The sequence below is a fragment of the Ranitomeya imitator genome, chromosome 5 (genome assembly GCF_032444005.1).
Source record: "Ranitomeya imitator isolate aRanImi1 chromosome 5, aRanImi1.pri, whole genome shotgun sequence".
In the NCBI taxonomy this organism is placed as follows: Eukaryota; Metazoa; Chordata; class Amphibia; order Anura; family Dendrobatidae; genus Ranitomeya; species Ranitomeya imitator.
The window spans coordinates 183047320-183070644 of record NC_091286.1 but is presented as its reverse complement, the minus strand read 5'-3'; positions in this window follow the sequence as shown (position 1 = coordinate 183070644).

Sequence of the window (23325 nt, the reverse complement as noted above, 5' to 3'; positions counted from 1 at the left end):
ATACCATACACTCTATACCCTACACTCTACACTCTATACCCTACATTCTATACCCTACACTCTATACACTACACTCTATACCCTACACTCTACACTCTATACCCTACACTCCACACCCTACACTCTATAACCTACACTCTAATCCCTACACTCTATACTCTATACCCTACACTCTATACCCTACACTCTATACCCTACACTCTATACCCTACACTCTACACTCTATACCCTACACTCTACACCCTACACTCTACACTCTATACCCTACACTCTATACCCTACACTCTATACCCTACAATCTACACTCTATACCCTACACTCTACACTCAATACCATACACTCTAAACCTTACACTCTATACCCTACACTTTATACCCTACACTCTAAACTCTATACCCTACACTCTGCACTCTATACCCTACACTCTATAACATACCCTCTATACCCTACACTCTATACCCTACACTCTATACCATACACTCTACACTCTATCTCTATACCCTACACTCTATACCATACACTCTACACCCTACACTCTATACCATACACTCTATACCCTACACTCTACACTCTATACCCTACACTCTATACCCTACACTCAATACCCTACACTCTATACCCTACACTCTATACCCTACACCATACACTCTATACCCTACACTCTACACCATGCACTCTATACCCTATACTCTATACCCTACACTCTACACTCTATACCCTACACTCTATACCCTACAATCTATACCCTACACTCTATACCCTACACTCTATACCCTACACTCTATACCCTACACTCTACACTCCATACCCTACACTCTATACCATACACTCTATACCCTACAATCTATACCCTACACTCTAAAACCTATACTCTATACCCTACACTTTATACCCTACACTCTACACCCTACACTCTATACCCTACACTCTATACACTACACTCTATAACCTACACTTTATACCCTACACTCTACACTCTATACCCTACACTTTATTCCATACACTCTATACCATACACTCTATACCCTACACTCTATACCGTACACTCTACACTCTATACCCTATACTCTATACCCTACACTCTACACTCTATACCCTACACTCTATACCCAACACTCTACACTCTATACCCTACACTCTACACTCTATACCCTACACTCTATACCCTACACTCTATACCCTACACTCTACACTCTATACCCTACACTCTATACCCTACACTCTATACCCTACACTCTATACCCTACACTCTACACTCTATACCCTGCACTCTATACCGTACACTCTACACTCTATACCCTACACTCTATACCCTACACTCTATACCCTACACTTTATACCCTACACTCTATAGTGTACACTCTACACTCTATACCCTACACTCTATACCCTACACTCTACACTCTATACCCTACACTCTATACCATACACTCTACACTCTATACCCTACACTCTACACTCTATACCCTACACTCTATACCCTACAATCTATACCATACACTCTATACCATACACTCTATACCCTACACTCTATATCATACACTCTATAGCCTACACTCTACACTCTATACCCCACACTCTACACTCTATACCCTACACTCTATAACCTACACTCTATACCATACACTCTATTCCATACACTGTATGCCCTACACACTATACCGTACACTCTACACTCTACAATCTATACCCTACACTCTACACTCTACACCTTACACTCTATACATTACACTCTATGCCCTACACTCTACACTCTATACCCTACACTCTATACTATACACTCTATACCCTACACTCTATACCCTACACTCAATACCCTGCACTCTATACCCTACACTCTACACTCTATACCATACACTCTATACCCTACACTCTACACTCTATACCCTACACTCTACACTCAATACCATACACTCTATACCCTACACTCTATACCCTACACTCTATACTCTATACCCTACTGTCTATACCCTACAGGCTATACCCTACACTCTATACCCTACACTCTACACCCTACACTCTATACCCTACACTCTATACCCTGCACTCTATACCCTACACCCTACACTCTATACCCTACACTCTATACCCTACACTCTATACCCTACACTTTACACTCTATACCCTACACTCTATACCATACACTCTACACCCTACACTCTATACGATACACTCTATACCCTACACTCTACACTCTATACCCTACACTCTATACCCTACACACTACACCCTACACTCTATACCCTACACTCTAATCCCTACACTCTACACTCTATACCCTACACTCTACACTCTATACCCTATACTCTATACCCTACACTCTACACTCTATACCCTACACTCTATACCCTACACTCTATACCCTACACTCTACACCCTACACTCTATACCCTACACTCTAATCCCTACACTCTACACTCTATACCCTACACTCTATACCCTACACTCTATACCCTACACTCTATACCCTACACTCTACACTCTATACCCTACACTCTACACCCTACACTCTACACTCTATACCCTACACTCTATACCCTACAATCTACACTCTATACCCTACACTCTATACCCTACACTCTACACTCAATACCATACACTATATACCTTACACTCTATACACTACACTCTATACCCTGCACTCTAAACTCTATACCCTACACTCTGCACTCCATACCCTACGCTCTATAACATACCCTCTATACCCTACACTCTATACCCTACACTCTATACCATACACTCTACACTCTATCTCTATACCCTACACTCAATACAATACACTCTACACCCTACACTCTATACCATACACTCTATACCCTACACTCTACACTCTATGCCCTACACTCTATACCCTACACTCAATACCCTACACTCTATACCCTACACTCTATACCCTACACTATACACTCTATACCCTACACTCTACACCATGCACTCTATACCCTACACTCTACAATCTATACCCTACAATCTATACCCTACACTCTATACCCTACACTCTAAACTCTACACTCTATACCCTACACTCTATACCCTACACTCTATACCATACACTCTATACCCTACACCCTACACTCTATACCCTACACTCTATACCCTACACTCTATACCCTACACTCTACACTCTATACCCTACACTCTATACCCTACACTTTACACTCTACACTCTACACTCTACACTCTATACCCTACACCCTACACTCTATACCCTACACTCTATACCCTACACTCTATACCCTACACTCTACACTCTATACCCTACACTCTATACCCTACACTCTACACTCTATACTCTACACTCTACACTCTATACCATACTTTCTATACCCTACACTCTATGCCGTACACTCTACACTCTATACCCTACACTCTATACCCTACACTCTACACTCTATACCCTACACTCTATACCCTACACTCTACACTCTATACTCTACACTCTACACTCTATACCCTACACTCTATACCCTACAATCTATACCATACACTCTATACCATACACTCTATACCCTACACTCTATACCCTACACTCTATACCCTACACTCTATACCCTACACTCTACACTCAATACCATACACTCTATACTCTACACTCTATACCCTACACTCTATACTCTATACCCTACTGTCTATACCATACAGGCTATACCCTACACTCTATACCCTACACTCTATACCCTACACTCTACACCCTACACTCTATACCCTACACTCTATACCCTACACTCTATACCCTGCACTCCATACCCTACACTCTACACTGTATACCCTACACTCTATACCCTACACTCTATACCCTACACTCTATACCCTACACTCTACACTCTGTACCCTACACTCTATACCAAACACTCTACACCCAACACTCTATACCATACACTCTATACCCTACACTCTACACTCTATACCCTACATTCTATACCCTACACTCTATACACTACACTCTATACCCTACACTCTACACTCTATACCCTACACTCCACACCCTACACTCTATAACCTACACTCTAATCCCTACACTCTACACTCTATACCCTACACTCTATACCCTACACTCTATACCCTACACTCTATACCCTACACTCTACACTCTATACCCTACACTCTACACCCTACACTCTACACTCTATACCCTACACTCTATACCCTACACTCTATACCCTACACTCTATACACTACACTCTATACCCTACACTCTACACTCAATACCATACACTCTATGCCTTACACTCTATACCCTACACTCTATACCCTACACTCTAAACTCTATACCCTACACTCTGCACTCTATACCCTACACTCTATAACATACCCTCTATACCCTACACTCTATACCCTACACTCTATACCATACACTCTACACTCTATCTCTATACCCTACACTCTATACCATACACTCTACACCCTACACTCTATACCATACACTCTATACCCTACACTCTACACTCTATACCCTACACTCTATACCCTACACTCAATACCCTACACTCTATACCCTACACTCTATACCCTACACCATACACTCTATACCCTACACTCTACACCATGCACTCTATACCCTATACTCTATACCCTACACTCTACACTCTATACCCTACACTCTATACCCTACAATCTATACCCTACACTCTATACCCTACACTCTATACCCTACACTCTATACCCTACACTCTACACTCCATACCCTACACTCTATACCATACACTCTATACCCTACAATCTATACCCTACACTCTATAACCTATACTCTATACCCTACACTTTATACCCTACACTCTACACCCTACACTCTATACCCTACACTCTATACCCTACACTCTATACCCTACACTTTATACCCTACACTCTACACTCTATACCCTACACTTTATTCCATACACTCTATACCATACACTCTATACCCTACACTCTATACCGTACACTCTACACTCTATACCCTATACTCTATACCCTACACTCTACACTCTATACCCTACACTCTATACCCAACACTCTACATTCTATACCCTACACTCTACACTCTATACCCTACACTCTATACCCTACACTCTATACCCTGCACTCTACACTCTATACCCTACACTCTATACCCTACACTCTATACCCTACACTCTATACCCTACACTCTACACTCTATACCCTGCACTCTATACCGTACACTCTACACTCTATACCCTACACTCTATACCCTACACTCTATACCCTACACTTTATACCCTACACTCTATACCGTACACTCTACACTCTATACCCTACACTCTATACCCTACACTCTACACTCTATACCCTACACTCTATACCCTACACTCTACACTCTATACCCTACACTCTACACTCTATACCCTACACTCTATACCCTACAATCTATACCATACACTCTATACCATACACTCTATACCCTACACTCTATACCCTACACTCTATATCATACACTCTATAGCCTACACTCTACACTCTATACCCCACACTCTACACTCTATACCCTACACTCTATAACCTACACTCTATACCATACACTCTATTCCATACACTGTACGCCCTACACACTATACCCTACACTCTACACTCTACAATCTATACCCTACACTCTACACTTTACACCTTACACTCTATACATTACACTCTATGCCCTACACTCTACACTCTATACCCTAAAATCTATAATATACACTCTATACCCTACACTCTATACCCTACACTCAATACCCTGCACTCTATACCCTACACTCTTTACTCTATACCATACACTCTATACCCTACACTCTACACTCTATACCCTACACTCTACACTCAATACCATACACTCTATACCCTACACTCTATACCCTACACTCTATACTCTATGCCCTACTGTCTATACCCTACAGGCTATACCCTACACTCTATACCCTACACTCTATACCCTACACTCTACACCCTACACTCTACACCCTACACTCTATACCCTACACTCTATACCCTTCACTCTATACCCTACACTCTACACTCTATACCCTACACTCTATACCCTACACTCTATACCCTACACTCTATACTCTATACCCTACACTCTACACTCAATACCATACACTCTATACCCTACACTCTATACTCTATTCCCTACTGTCTATACCCTACAGGCTATACCCTACACTCTATACCCTACACTCTACACTCTATACCCTACACTCTATACCACACATTCTTTACCGTACACTCTATACTCTACACTCGATACCCTACACTCTACACTCTATACCTTACACTCTATACCCTATACTCTATACCCTACACTCTACACTCTATACCCTACACTCTACACTCTACACTCTATACCCTACACTCTATACCCTACACTCAATACCCTGCACTCTATACACTACACTCTACACTCTATACCATACACTCTATACCCTACACTCTACACTCTATACCCTACACTCTACACTCAATACCATACACTCTATACCCTACACTCTATACCCTACACTCTATACTCTATACCCTACTGTCTAAAACCTACAGGCTATACCCTACACTCTATACCCTACACTCTATACCCTACACTCTACACCCTACACTCTATACCCTACACTCTATACCCTACACTCTATAACCTGCACTCAATACCCTACACTCTACACTCTATACCCTACACTCTATACCCTACACTCTATACCCTACACTCTACACTCTATACACTACACTCTATACCCTACACTCTATACCCTACACTCTATACCCTACACTCTACACTCTATACCCTACACTCTACACCCTACACTCTATACCCTACACTCTATACCCTACACTCTATACCCTGCACTCTATACCCTACACTCTACACTCTATACCCTACACTCTATACCCTGCACTCTATACCCTACACTCTACACTCTATAAACTACACTCTATACCCTACACTCTACACCCTACACTCTATACCCTACACTCTACACTCAATACCATACACTCTATACCCTACACTCTATACCCTACACTCTATACTCTATACCCTACTGTCTATACCCTACAGGCTATACCCTACACTCTATACCCTACACTCTATACCCTACACTCTATACCCTACACTCTACACCCTACACTCTATACCCTACACTCTATAACCTACACTCTATACCCTGCACTCTATACCATACACTCTACACTCTATACCCTACACTCTATACCATACACTCTACACCCTACACTCTATACCATACACTCTATACCCTACAATCTACACTCTATACCCTACACTCTATACCCTACACTCTATACCCTACACTCTATACCCTACACTCTACACTCTATACCCTACACTCTACACTCTACACTCTATACCCTACACTCTATACCCTACACTCTATACCCTGCACTCTATACCCTACACTCTACACTCTATACCCTACACTCTATACCCTACACTCTACACCCTACACTCTATACCCTACACTCTATACCCTACACTCTATACCCTGCACTCTATACCCTACACTCTACACTCTATACCCTACACTCTATACCCTACACTATACCCTACACTCTATACCCTACACTCTATACCCTACACTATACACTCTATACCCTACACTCTACACCATGCACTCTATACCCTATACTCTATACCCTACACTCTACACTCTATACCCTACAATCTATACCCTACACTCTATACCCTACACTCTATACCCTACACTCTATACCCTACACTCTACACTCTATACCCTACACTCTATACCCTACACTCTATACTCTATACCCTACTGTCTATACCCTACAGGCTATACCCTACACTCTATACCCTACACTCTATACCCTACACTCTACACCCTACACTCTATACCCTACACTCTATACCCTACAAATCTATACCCTACACTCTATACCCTACACTCTGCACTCTATACCCTACACTCTATACCCTACACTTTATACCATACACTCTATACCATACACTCTATACCCTGCACTCTATACCGTACACTCTACACTCTATATCCTACACTCTATACCCTACACTCTACACTCTATACCCTACACTCTATACCCTACACTCTACACTCTATACCCTACACTCTATACCCTACAAGCTATACCATACACTCTATACCATACACTCTATACCCTTACACTCTATACTCTACACTCTATATCATACACTCTATAGCCTACATTCTACACTCTATACCCTACACTCTATACCCTACACTCTATACCATACACTGTATTCCATACACTCTATGCCCTACACAACATACCCTACACTCTACACTCTACACTCTGTACCCTACACTCTATACCCTAAACTCTATACCCTACACTCTATACCCTACACTCTACACCCTACACTCTATACCCTACACTCTATACCCTACAGTCTATACCCTACACTCTATACCCTACACTCTGCACTCTATACCCTACACTCTATACCGTACACTTTATACCATACACTCTATACCATACACTCTATACCCTACACTCTATACCGTAAACCCTACACTCTATACCCTACACTCTACACTCTATACCCTACACTCCATACCCTACACTCTACACTCTATACCCTACACTCTATACCCTACACTTTATTCCATACACTCTATACCATACACTCTATACCCTACACTCTATACCGTACACTCTACACTCTATATCCTACACTCTATACCCTACACTCTACACTCTATACCCTACACTCTATACCCTACACTCTACACTCTATACCGTACACTCTACACTCTATACCCTACAATCTATACCCTACAATCTATACCATACACTCTATACCATACACTCTATACCCTACACTCTATACCGTACACTCTATATCATACACTCTATAGCCTACACTCTACACCCCACACTCTACACTCTATACCCTACACTCTATACCATACACTCTATTCCATACAATCTATGCCCTACACAATATACCCTACAATCTATACCCTACACTCTACACTCTACACTCTACACTCTATACCTTACACTCTATACCCTACACTCTATACCCTATACTCTACACTCTATACCCTACACTCTACACTCTACACTCTATACCCTACACTCTATACCCTACACTCAGTACCCTGTACTCTGTACCCTACACTCTACACTCTATACGATACAATCTATACCCAACACTCTACACTCTATACCCTACACTCTACACTCAATAGCATACACTCTATACCCTACACTCTATACCCTGCACTCTATACTCTATACCCTACTGTCTATACCCTACACTCTACACCCTACACTCTATACCCTACACTCTAATCCCAACACTCTACACTCTATACCCTACACTCTACACTCTATACCCTATACTCTATACCCTACACTCTACACTCTATACCCTACACTCTATACCCTACACTCTATACCCTACACTCTACACCCTACACTCTATACCCTACACTCTAATCCCTACACTCTACACTCTATACCCTACACTCTATACCCTACACTCTATACCCTACACTTCATACCCTACACTCTATACCCTACACTCTACCCTCTATACCCTACACTCTACACCCTACACTCTACACTCTATACCCTACACTCTATACCCTACAATCTACACTCTATACCCTTCACTCTATACCCTACACTCTACACTCAATACCATACACTATATACCTTACACTCTATACACTACACTCTATACCCTGCACTCTAAACTCTATACCCTACACTCTGCACTCCATACCCTACGCTCTATAACATACCCTCCATACCCTACATTCTATACCCTACACTCTATACCATACACTCTACACTCTATCTCTATACCCTACACTCTATACAATACACTCTACACCCTACACTCTATACCCTACACTCTACACTCTATGCCATACACTCTATACCCTACACTCTATACCCTACTATTAGTCTAGAAAAAAGACGACTGAGGGGCGATCTAATAACCATGTATAAGTATATAAGGGGACAATACAAATATCTCGCTGAGGATCTGTTTATACCAAGGAAGGTGACGGGCACAAGGGGGCATTCTTTGCGTCTGGAGGAGAGAAGGTTTTTCCACCAACATAGAAGAGGATTCTTTACTGTTAGGGCAGTGAGAATCTGGAATTGCTTGCCTGAGGAGGTGGTGATGGCGAACTCAGTCGAGGGGTTCAAGAGAGGCCTGGATGTCTTCCTGGAGCAGAACAATATTGTATCATACAATTATTAGGTTCTGTAGAAGGACGTAGATCTGGGTATTTATTATGATGGAATATATGCTGAACTGGATGGACAAATGTGTTTTTTCGGCCTTACTAACTATGTTACACTCAATACCCTACACTCTATATTCTACACTCTATACCCTACACTATACACTCTATACCCTACACTCTACACCATGCACTCTATACCCTACACTCTACACTCTATACCCTACAATCTATACCCTACACTCTATACCCTACACTCTAAACCCTACACTCTATACCCTACACTCTATACCCTACACTCTATACCATACACTCTATACCCTACACTCTATACCCTACACTCTATACCCTACACTCTACACTCTATACCCTACAGGCTATACCCTACACTCTATACCCTACACTCTATACCCTACACTCTACACCCTACACTCTATACCCTACACTCTATACCCTACACTCTATACCCTACACTCTACACTCTATACCCTACACTCTATACCCTACACTTTATACCATACACTCTATACCATACTTTCTATACCCTACACTCTATACCGTACACTCTACACTCTATACCCTACACTCTATACCCTACACTCTACACTCTATACCCTACACTCTATACCCTACACTCTACACTCTATACTCTACACTCTACACTCTATACCCTACACTCTATACCCTACAATCTATACCATACACTCTATACCATACACTCTATACCCTACACTCTATACCCTACACTCTATACCCTACACTCTATACCCTACACTCTATACCCTACACTCTACACTCAATACCATACACTCTATACCCTACACTCTATACCCTACACTCTATACTCTATACCCTACTGTCTATACCATACAGGCTATACCCTACACTCTATACCCTACACTCTATACCCTACACTCTATACACTACACTCTATACCCTACACTCTATACCCTGCACTCCATACCCTACACTCTACACTCTATACCCTACACTCTATACCCTACACTCTATACCCTACACTCTACACTCTATACCCTACACTCTATACCATACACTCTACACCCAACACTCTATACCATACACTCTATACCCTACACTCTACACTCTATACCCTACATTCTATACCCTACACTCTATACACTACACTCTATACCCTACACTCTACACTCTATACCCTACACTCCACACCCTACACTCTATAACCTACACTCTAATCCCTACACTCTATACTCTATACCCTACACTCTATACCCTACACTCTATACCCTACACTCTATACCCTACACTCTACACTCTATACCCTACACTCTACACCCTACACTCTACACTCTATACCCTACACTCTATACCCTACACTCTATACCCTACAATCTACACTCTATACCCTACACTCTACACTCAATACCATACACTCTAAACCTTACACTCTATACCCTACACTTTATACCCTACACTCTAAACTCTATACCCTACACTCTGCACTCTATACCCTACACTCTATAACATACCCTCTATACCCTACACTCTATACCCTACACTCTATACCATACACTCTACACTCTATCTCTATACCCTACACTCTATACCATACACTCTACACCCTACACTCTATACCATACACTCTATACCCTACACTCTACACTCTATACCCTACACTCTATACCCTACACTCAATACCCTACACTCTATACCCTACACTCTATACCCTACACCATACACTCTATACCCTACACTCTACACCATGCACTCTATACCCTATACTCTATACCCTACACTCTACACTCTATACCCTACACTCTATACCCTACAATCTATACCCTACACTCTATACCCTACACTCTATACCCTACACTCTATACCCTACACTCTACACTCCATACCCTACACTCTATACCATACACTCTATACCCTACAATCTATACCCTACACTCTAAAACCTATACTCTATACCCTACACTTTATACCCTACACTCTACACCCTACACTCTATACCCTACACTCTATACACTACACTCTATAACCTACACTTTATACCCTACACTCTACACTCTATACCCTACACTTTATTCCATACACTCTATACCATACACTCTATACCCTACACTCTATACCGTACACTCTACACTCTATACCCTATACTCTATACCCTACACTCTACACTCTATACCCTACACTCTATACCCAACACTCTACACTCTATACCCTACACTCTACACTCTATACCCTACACTCTATACCCTACACTCTATACCCTACACTCTACACTCTATACCCTACACTCTATACCCTACACTCTATACCCTACACTCTATACCCTACACTCTACACTCTATACCCTGCACTCTATACCGTACACTCTACACTCTATACCCTACACTCTATACCCTACACTCTATACCCTACACTTTATACCCTACACTCTATAGTGTACACTCTACACTCTATACCCTACACTCTATACCCTACACTCTACACTCTATACCCTACACTCTATACCATACACTCTACACTCTATACCCTACACTCTACACTCTATACCCTACACTCTATACCCTACAATCTATACCATACACTCTATACCATACACTCTATACCCTACACTCTATATCATACACTCTATAGCCTACACTCTACACTCTATACCCCACACTCTACACTCTATACCCTACACTCTATAACCTACACTCTATACCATACACTCTATTCCATACACTGTATGCCCTACACACTATACCGTACACTCTACACTCTACAATCTATACCCTACACTCTACACTCTACACCTTACACTCTATACATTACACTCTATGCCCTACACTCTACACTCTATACCCTACACTCTATACTATACACTCTATACCCTACACTCTATACCCTACACTCAATACCCTGCACTCTATACCCTACACTCTACACTCTATACCATACACTCTATACCCTACACTCTACACTCTATACCCTACACTCTACACTCAATACCATACACTCTATACCCTACTGTCTATACCCTACAGGCTATACCCTACACTCTATACCCTACACTCTACACCCTACACTCTATACCCTACACTCTATACCCTGCACTCTATACCCTACACCCTACACTCTATACCCTACACTCTATACCCTACACTCTATACCCTACACTTTACACTCTATACCCTACACTCTATACCATACACTCTACACCCTACACTCTATACGATACACTCTATACCCTACACTCTACACTCTATACCCTACACTCTATACCCTACACACTACACCCTACACTCTATACCCTACACTCTAATCCCTACACTCTACACTCTATACCCTACACTCTACACTCTATACCCTATACTCTATACCCTACACTCTACACTCTATACCCTACACTCTATACCCTACACTCTATACCCTACACTCTACACCCTACACTCTATACCCTACACTCTAATCCCTACACTCTACACTCTATACCCTACACTCTATACCCTACACTCTATACCCTACACTCTATACCCTACACTCTACACTCTATACCCTACACTCTACACCCTACACTCTACACTCTATACCCTACACTCTATACCCTACAATCTACACTCTATACCCTACACTCTATACCCTACACTCTACACTCAATACCATACACTATATACCTTACACTCTATACACTACACTCTATACCCTGCACTCTAAACTCTATACCCTACACTCTGCACTCCATACCCTACGCTCTATAACATACCCTCTATACCCTACACTCTATACCCTACACTCTATACCATACACTCTACACTCTATCTCTATACCCTACACTCAATACAATACACTCTACACCCTACACTCTATACCATACACTCTATACCCTACACTCTACACTCTATGCCCTACACTCTATACCCTACACTCAATACCCTACACTCTATACCCTACACTCTATACCCTACACTATACACTCTATACCCTACACTCTACACCATGCACTCTATACCCTACACTCTACAATCTATACCCTACAATCTATACCCTACACTCTATACCCTACACTCTAAACTCTACACTCTATACCCTACACTCTATACCCTACACTCTATACCATACACTCTATACCCTACACCCTACACTCTATACCCTACACTCTATACCCTACACTCTATACCCTACACTCTACACTCTATACCCTACACTCTATACCCTACACTTTACACTCTACACTCTACACTCTATACCCTACACCCTACACTCTATACCCTACACTCTATACCCTACACTCTATACCCTACACTCTACACTCTATACCCTACACTCTATACCCTACACTCTACACTCTATACTCTACACTCTACACTCTATACCATACTTTCTATACCCTACACTCTATGCCGTACACTCTACACTCTATACCCTACACTCTATACCCTACACTCTACACTCTATACCCTACACTCTATACCCTACACTCTACACTCTATACTCTACACTCTACACTCTATACCCTACACTCTATACCCTACAATCTATACCATACACTCTATACCATACACTCTATACCCTACACTCTATACCCTACACTCTATACCCTACACTCTATACCCTACACTCTACACTCAATACCATACACTCTATACTCTACACTCTATACCCTACACTCTATACTCTATACCCTACTGTCTATACCATACAGGCTATACCCTACACTCTATACCCTACACTCTATACCCTACACTCTACACCCTACACTCTATACCCTACACTCTATACCCTACACTCTATACCCTGCACTCCATACCCTACACTCTACACTGTATACCCTACACTCTATACCCTACACTCTATACCCTACACTCTATACCCTACACTCTACACTCTGTACCCTACACTCTATACCAAACACTCTACACCCAACACTCTATACCATACACTCTATACCCTACACTCTACACTCTATACCCTACATTCTATACCCTACACTCTATACACTACACTCTATACCCTACACTCTACACTCTATACCCTACACTCCACACCCTACACTCTATAACCTACACTCTAATCCCTACACTCTACACTCTATACCCTACACTCTATACCCTACACTCTATACCCTACACTCTATACCCTACACTCTACACTCTATACCCTACACTCTACACCCTACACTCTACACTCTATACCCTACACTCTATACCCTACACTCTATACCCTACACTCTATACACTACACTCTATACCCTACACTCTACACTCAATACCATACACTCTATGCCTTACACTCTATACCCTACACTCTATACCCTACACTCTAAACTCTATACCCTACACTCTGCACTCTATACCCTACACTCTATAACATACCCTCTATACCCTACACTCTATACCCTACACTCTATACCATACACTCTACACTCTATCTCTATACCCTACACTCTATACCATACACTCTACACCCTACACTCTATACCATACACTCTATACCCTACACTCTACACTCTATACCCTACACTCTATACCCTACACTCAATACCCTACACTCTATACCCTACACTCTATACCCTACACCATACACTCTATACCCTACACTCTACACCATGCACTCTATACCCTATACTCTATACCCTACACTCTACACTCTATACCCTACACTCTATACCCTACAATCTATACCCTACACTCTATACCCTACACTCTATACCCTACACTCTATACCCTACACTCTACACTCCATACCCTACACTCTATACCATACACTCTATACCCTACAATCTATACCCTACACTCTATAACCTATACTCTATACCCTACACTTTATACCCTACACTCTACACCCTACACTCTATACCCTACACTCTATACCCTACACTCTATACCCTACACTTTATACCCTACACTCTACACTCTATACCCTACACTTTATTCCATACACTCTATACCATACACTCTATACCCTACACTCTATACCGTACACTCTACACTCTATACCCTATACTCTATACCCTACACTCTACACTCTATACCCTACACTCTATACCCAACACTCTACACTCTATACCCTACACTCTACACTCTATACCCTACACTCTATACCCTACACTCTATACCCTACACTCTACACTCTATACCCTACACTCTATACCCTACACTCTATACCCTACACTCTATACCCTACACTCTACACTCTATACCCTGCACTCTATACCGTACACTCTACACTCTATACCCTACACTCTATACCCTACACTCTATACCCTACACTTTATACCCTACACTCTATACCGTACACTCTACACTCTATACCCTACACTCTATACCCTACACTCTACACTCTATACCCTACACTCTATACCCTACACTCTACACTCTATACCCTACACTCTACACTCTATACCCTACACTCTATACCCTACAATCTATACCATACACTCTATACCATACACTCTATACCCTACACTCTATACCCTACACTCTATATCATACACTCTATAGCCTACACTCTACACTCTATACCCCACACTCTACACTCTATACCCTACACTCTATAACCTACACTCTATACCATACACTCTATTCCATACACTGTACGCCCTACACACTATACCCTACACTCTACACTCTACAATCTATACCCTACACTCTACACTTTACACCTTACACTCTATACATTACACTCTATGCCCTACACTCTACACTCTATACCCTAAAATCTATAATATACACTCTATACCCTACACTCTATACCCTACACTCAATACCCTGCACTCTATACCCTACACTCTTTACTCTATACCATACACTCTATACCCTACACTCTACACTCTATACCCTACACTCTACACTCAATACCATACACTCTATACCCTACACTCTATACCCTACACTCTATACTCTATGCCCTACTGTCTATACCCTACAGGCTATACCCTACACTCTATACCCTACACTCTATACCCTACACTCTACACCCTACACTCTACACCCTACACTCTATACCCTACACTCTATACCCTTCACTCTATACCCTACACTCTACACTCTATACCCTACACTCTATACCCTACACTCTATACCCTACACTCTATACTCTATACCCTACACTCTACACTCAATACCATACACTCTATACCCTACACTCTATACTCTATTCCCTACTGTCTATACCCTACAGGCTATACCCTACACTCTATACCCTACACTCTACACTCTATACCCTACACTCTATACCACACATTCTTTACCGTACACTCTATACCCTACACTCGATACCCTACACTCTACACTCTATACCTTACACTCTATACCCTATACTCTATACCCTACACTCTACACTCTATACCCTACACTCTACACTCTACACTCTATACCCTACACTCTATACCCTACACTCAATACCCTGCACTCTATACACTACACTCTACACTCTATACCATACACTCTATACCCTACACTCTACACTCTATACCCTACACTCTACACTCAATACCATACACTCTATACCCTACACTCTATACCCTACACTCTATACTCTATACCCTACTGTCTAAAACCTACAGGCTATACCCTACACTCTATACCCTACACTCTATACCCTACACTCTACACCCTACACTCTATACCCTACACTCTATACCCTACACTCTATAACCTGCACTCAATACCCTACACTCTACACTCTATACCCTACACTCTATACCCTACACTCTATACCCTACACTCTACACTCTATACACTACACTCTATACCCTACACTCTATACCCTACACTCTATACCCTACACTCTACACTCTATACCCTACACTCTACACCCTACACTCTATACCCTACACTCTATACCCTACACTCTATACCCTGCACTCTATACCCTACACTCTACACTCTATACCCTACACTCTATACCCTGCACTCTATACCCTACACTCTACACTCTATAAACTACACTCTATACCCTACACTCTACACCCTACACTCTATACCCTACACTCTACACTCAATACCATACACTCTATACCCTACACTCTATACCCTACACTCTATACTCTATACCCTACTGTCTATACCCTACAGGCTATACCCTACACTCTATACCCTACACTCTATACCCTACACTCTATACCCTACACTCTACACCCTACACTCTATACCCTACACTCTATAACCTACACTCTATACCCTGCACTCTATACCATACACTCTACACTCTATACCCTACACTCTATACCATACACTCTACACCCTACACTCTATACCATACACTCTATACCCTACAATCTACACTCTATACCCTACACTCTATACCCTACACTCTATACCCTACACTCTATACCCTACACTCTACACTCTATACCCTACACTCTACACTCTACACTCTATACCCTACACTCTATACCCTACACTCTATACCCTGCACTCTATACCCTACACTCTACACTCTATACCCTACACTCTATACCCTACACTCTACACCCTACACTCTATACCCTACACTCTATACCCTACACTCTATACCCTGCACTCTATACCCTACACTCTACACTCTATACCCTACACTCTATACCCTACACTATACCCTACACTCTATACCCTACAGTCTATACCCTACACTATACACTCTATACCCTACACTCTACACCATGCACTCTATACCCTATACTCTATACCCTACACTCTATACCCTACACTCTATACCCTGCACTCTATACCCTACACTCTACACTCTATACCCTACACTCTATACCCTACACTATACCCTACACTCTATACCCTACACTCTATACCCTACACTATACACTCTATACCCTACACTCTACACCATGCACTCTATACCCTATACTCTATACCCTACACTCTACACTCTATACCCTACAATCTATACCCTACACTCTATACCCTACACTCTATACCCTACACTCTATACCCTACACTCTACACTCTATACCCTACACTCTATACCCTACACTCTATACTCTATACCCTACTGTCTATACCCTACAGGCTATACCCTACACTCTATACCCTACACTCTATACCCTACACTCTACACCCTACACTCTATACCCTACACTCTATACCCTACAGTCTATACCCTACACTCTATACCCTACACTCTGCACTCTATACCCTACACTCTATACCCTACACTTTATACCATACACTCTATACCATACACTCTATACCCTGCACTCTATACCGTACACTCTACACTCTATATCCTACACTCTATACCCTACACTCTACACTCTATACCCTACACTCTATACCCTACACTCTACACTCTATACCCTACACTCTATACCCTACAAGCTATACCATACACTCTATACCATACACTCTATACCCTTACACTCTATACTCTACACTCTATATCATACACTCTATAGCCTACATTCTACACTCTATACCCTACACTCTATACCCTACACTCTATACCATACACTGTATTCCATACACTCTATGCCCTACACAACATACCCTACACTCTACACTCTACACTCTGTACCCTACACTCTATACCCTAAACTCTATACCCTACACTCTATACCCTACACTCTACACCCTACACTCTATACCCTACACTCTATACCCTACAGTCTATACCCTACACTCTATACCCTACACTCTGCACTCTATACCCTACACTCTATACCGTACACTTTATACCATACACTCTATACCATACACTCTATACCCTACACTCTATACCGTAAACCCTACACTCTATACCCTACACTCTACACTCTATACCCTACACTCCATACCCTACACTCTACACTCTATACCCTACACTCTATACCCTACACTTTATTCCATACACTCTATACCATACACTCTATACCCTACACTCTATACCGTACACTCTACACTCTATATCCTACACTCTATACCCTACACTCTACACTCTATACCCTACACTCTATACCCTACACTCTACACTCTATACCGTACACTCTACACTCTATACCCTACAATCTATACCCTACAATCTATACCATACACTCTATACCATACACTCTATACCCTACACTCTATACCGTACACTCTATATCATACACTCTATAGCCTACACTCTACACCCCACACTCTACACTCTATACCCTACACTCTATACCATACACTCTATTCCATACAATCTATGCCCTACACAATATACCCTACAATCTATACCTTACACTCTACACTCTACACTCTACACTCTATACCTTACACTCTATACCCTACACTCTATACCCTATACTCTACACTCTATACCCTACACTCTACACTCTACACTCTATACCCTACACTCTATACCCTACACTCAGTACCCTGTACTCTGTACCCTACACTCTACACTCTATACGATACAATCTATACCCAACACTCTACACTCTATACCCTACACTCTACACTCAATAGCATACACTCTATACCCTACACTCTATACCCTGCACTCTATACTCTATACCCTACTGTCTATACCCTGCACTCTATACCCTACACTCTATACCCTGCACTCTATACCCTACACTCTACACTCTGTACCATACACTCTATACCCTACGCTCTATACCCTACACTCTATACCCTACACTCTACAATCTATACCCTACACTCTATACCATACACTCTACACCCTACACTATATACCATACACTCTATACTCTACACTCTATACCCTACACTCTATACCCTACACTCTACACTCAATACCCTACACTCTACACCCTACACTCTATACCCTACACTCTAATCCCTACACTCTACACTCTATACCCTACACTCTATACCCTACACTCTATACCCTACACTCTATACTCTACACTCTACACTCTATACCCTACACTCTATACCATACACTCTACACCCTTCACTATATACCATACACTCTATACTCTACACTCTATACCCTACATTCTATACCCTACACTCTATACCCTACACTCTACACTCAATACCCTACACTCTACACCCTACACTCTATACCCTACACTCTAATCCCTACACTCTACACTCTATACCCTACACTCTATACCCTACACTCTATACCCTACACTCTATACTCTACACTCTACACTCTATACTCTACACTCTATACCCTACACTCTATACCCTACAATCTACACTCTATACCCTACACTCTATGCCCTACACTCTACACTCAATACCATATACTCTATACCTTACACTCTATACCCTACACTCTAAATTCTATACCCTACACTCTGCACTCCATACCCTACACTCTATAACATACCCTATATACCCTACACTCTATACCCTACACTCTATACCATACATTCTACACTCTATCGCTATACCCTACACTCTATACCATACACTCTACACCCTACACTATATACCATACACTCTATACTCTACACTCTATACCCTACACTCTATACCCTACACTCTATACCCTACACTCTACACTCAATACCCTACACTCTACACCCTACACTCTATACCCTACACTCTAATCCCTACACTCTACACTCTATACCCTACACTCTATACCCTACACTCTATACCCTACACTCTATACTCTACACTCTACACTCTATACCCTACACTCTATACCATACACTCTACACCCTTCACTATATACCATTCACTCTATACTCTACACTCTATACCCTACATTCTATACCCTACACTCTATACCCTACACTCTACACTCAATACCCTACACTCTACACCCTACACTCTATACCCTACACTCTAATCCCTACACTCTACACTCTATACCCTACACTCTATACCCTACACTCTATACCCTACACTCTATACTCTACACTCTACACTCTATACTCTACACTCTATACCCTACACTCTATACCCTACAATCTACACTCTATACCCTACACTCTATGCCCTACACTCTACACTCAATACCATATACTCTATACCTTACACTCTATACCCTACACTCTAAATTCTATACCCTACACTCTGCACTCCATACCCTACACTCTATAACATACCCTATATACCCTACACTCTATACCCTACACTCTATACCATACATTCTACACTCTATCGCTATACCCTACACTCTATACCATACACTCTACACCCTACACTCTATACCATACAATCTATACCCTACACTCTACACTCTATACCCTACACTCTATACCCTACACTCAATACCCTACACTCTATACCCTACACTCTATACCCTACACTCTACACTCTATAACCTACACTCTACACCATGCACTCTATACCCTATACTCTATACCCTACACTCTACACTCTACACCCTACAATCTAAACCCTACACTCTATACCCTACACTCTATACCCTACACTCTATACCCTACACTCTACACTCTATACCCTACACTCTATACCATACACTCTATACCCTGCACTCTATACCCTGCACTCTATACCCTGCACTCTACGCTCTATACCCTACACTCTATACCATACACTCTATACCCTACACTCTATACCCTGCACTCTATACTCTATACCCTACTGTCTATACCCTACAGGCTATACCCTACACTCTATACCCTACACTCTATACCCTACACTCTACACCCTACACTCTATACCCTGCACTCTATACCCTACACTCTATACCCTGCACTCTATACCCTACACTCTATACCATACACTCTATACCCTACACTTTATACCCTACACTCTATACCCTACACTCTACACTCTATACCCTACACTCTATACCATACACTCTACAACCTACACTCTATACCATACACTCTATACTCTACACTCTACACTCTATACCCTACACTCTATACCTTACACTCTATACCCTACACTCTACACTCTATACCCTACACTGTACACCCTACACTCTATACCCTACACTCTAATCCCTACACTCTACACTCTATACCCTACACTCTATACCCTACACTCTATACCCTACACTCTATACCCTACACTCTACACTCTATACCCTACACTCTACACCCTACACTCTACACTCTATACCCTACACTCTATACCCTACACTCTATACCCTACAATCTACACTCTATACCCTACACTCTATACCCTACACTCTGCACTCCATACCCTACACTCTATAACATACCCTCTATACCTTACACTCTATACCCTACACTATATACCATACACTCTACACTCTATCTCTATACCCTACACTCTATACCATACACTCTACACCCTACACTCTATACCATACACTCTATACC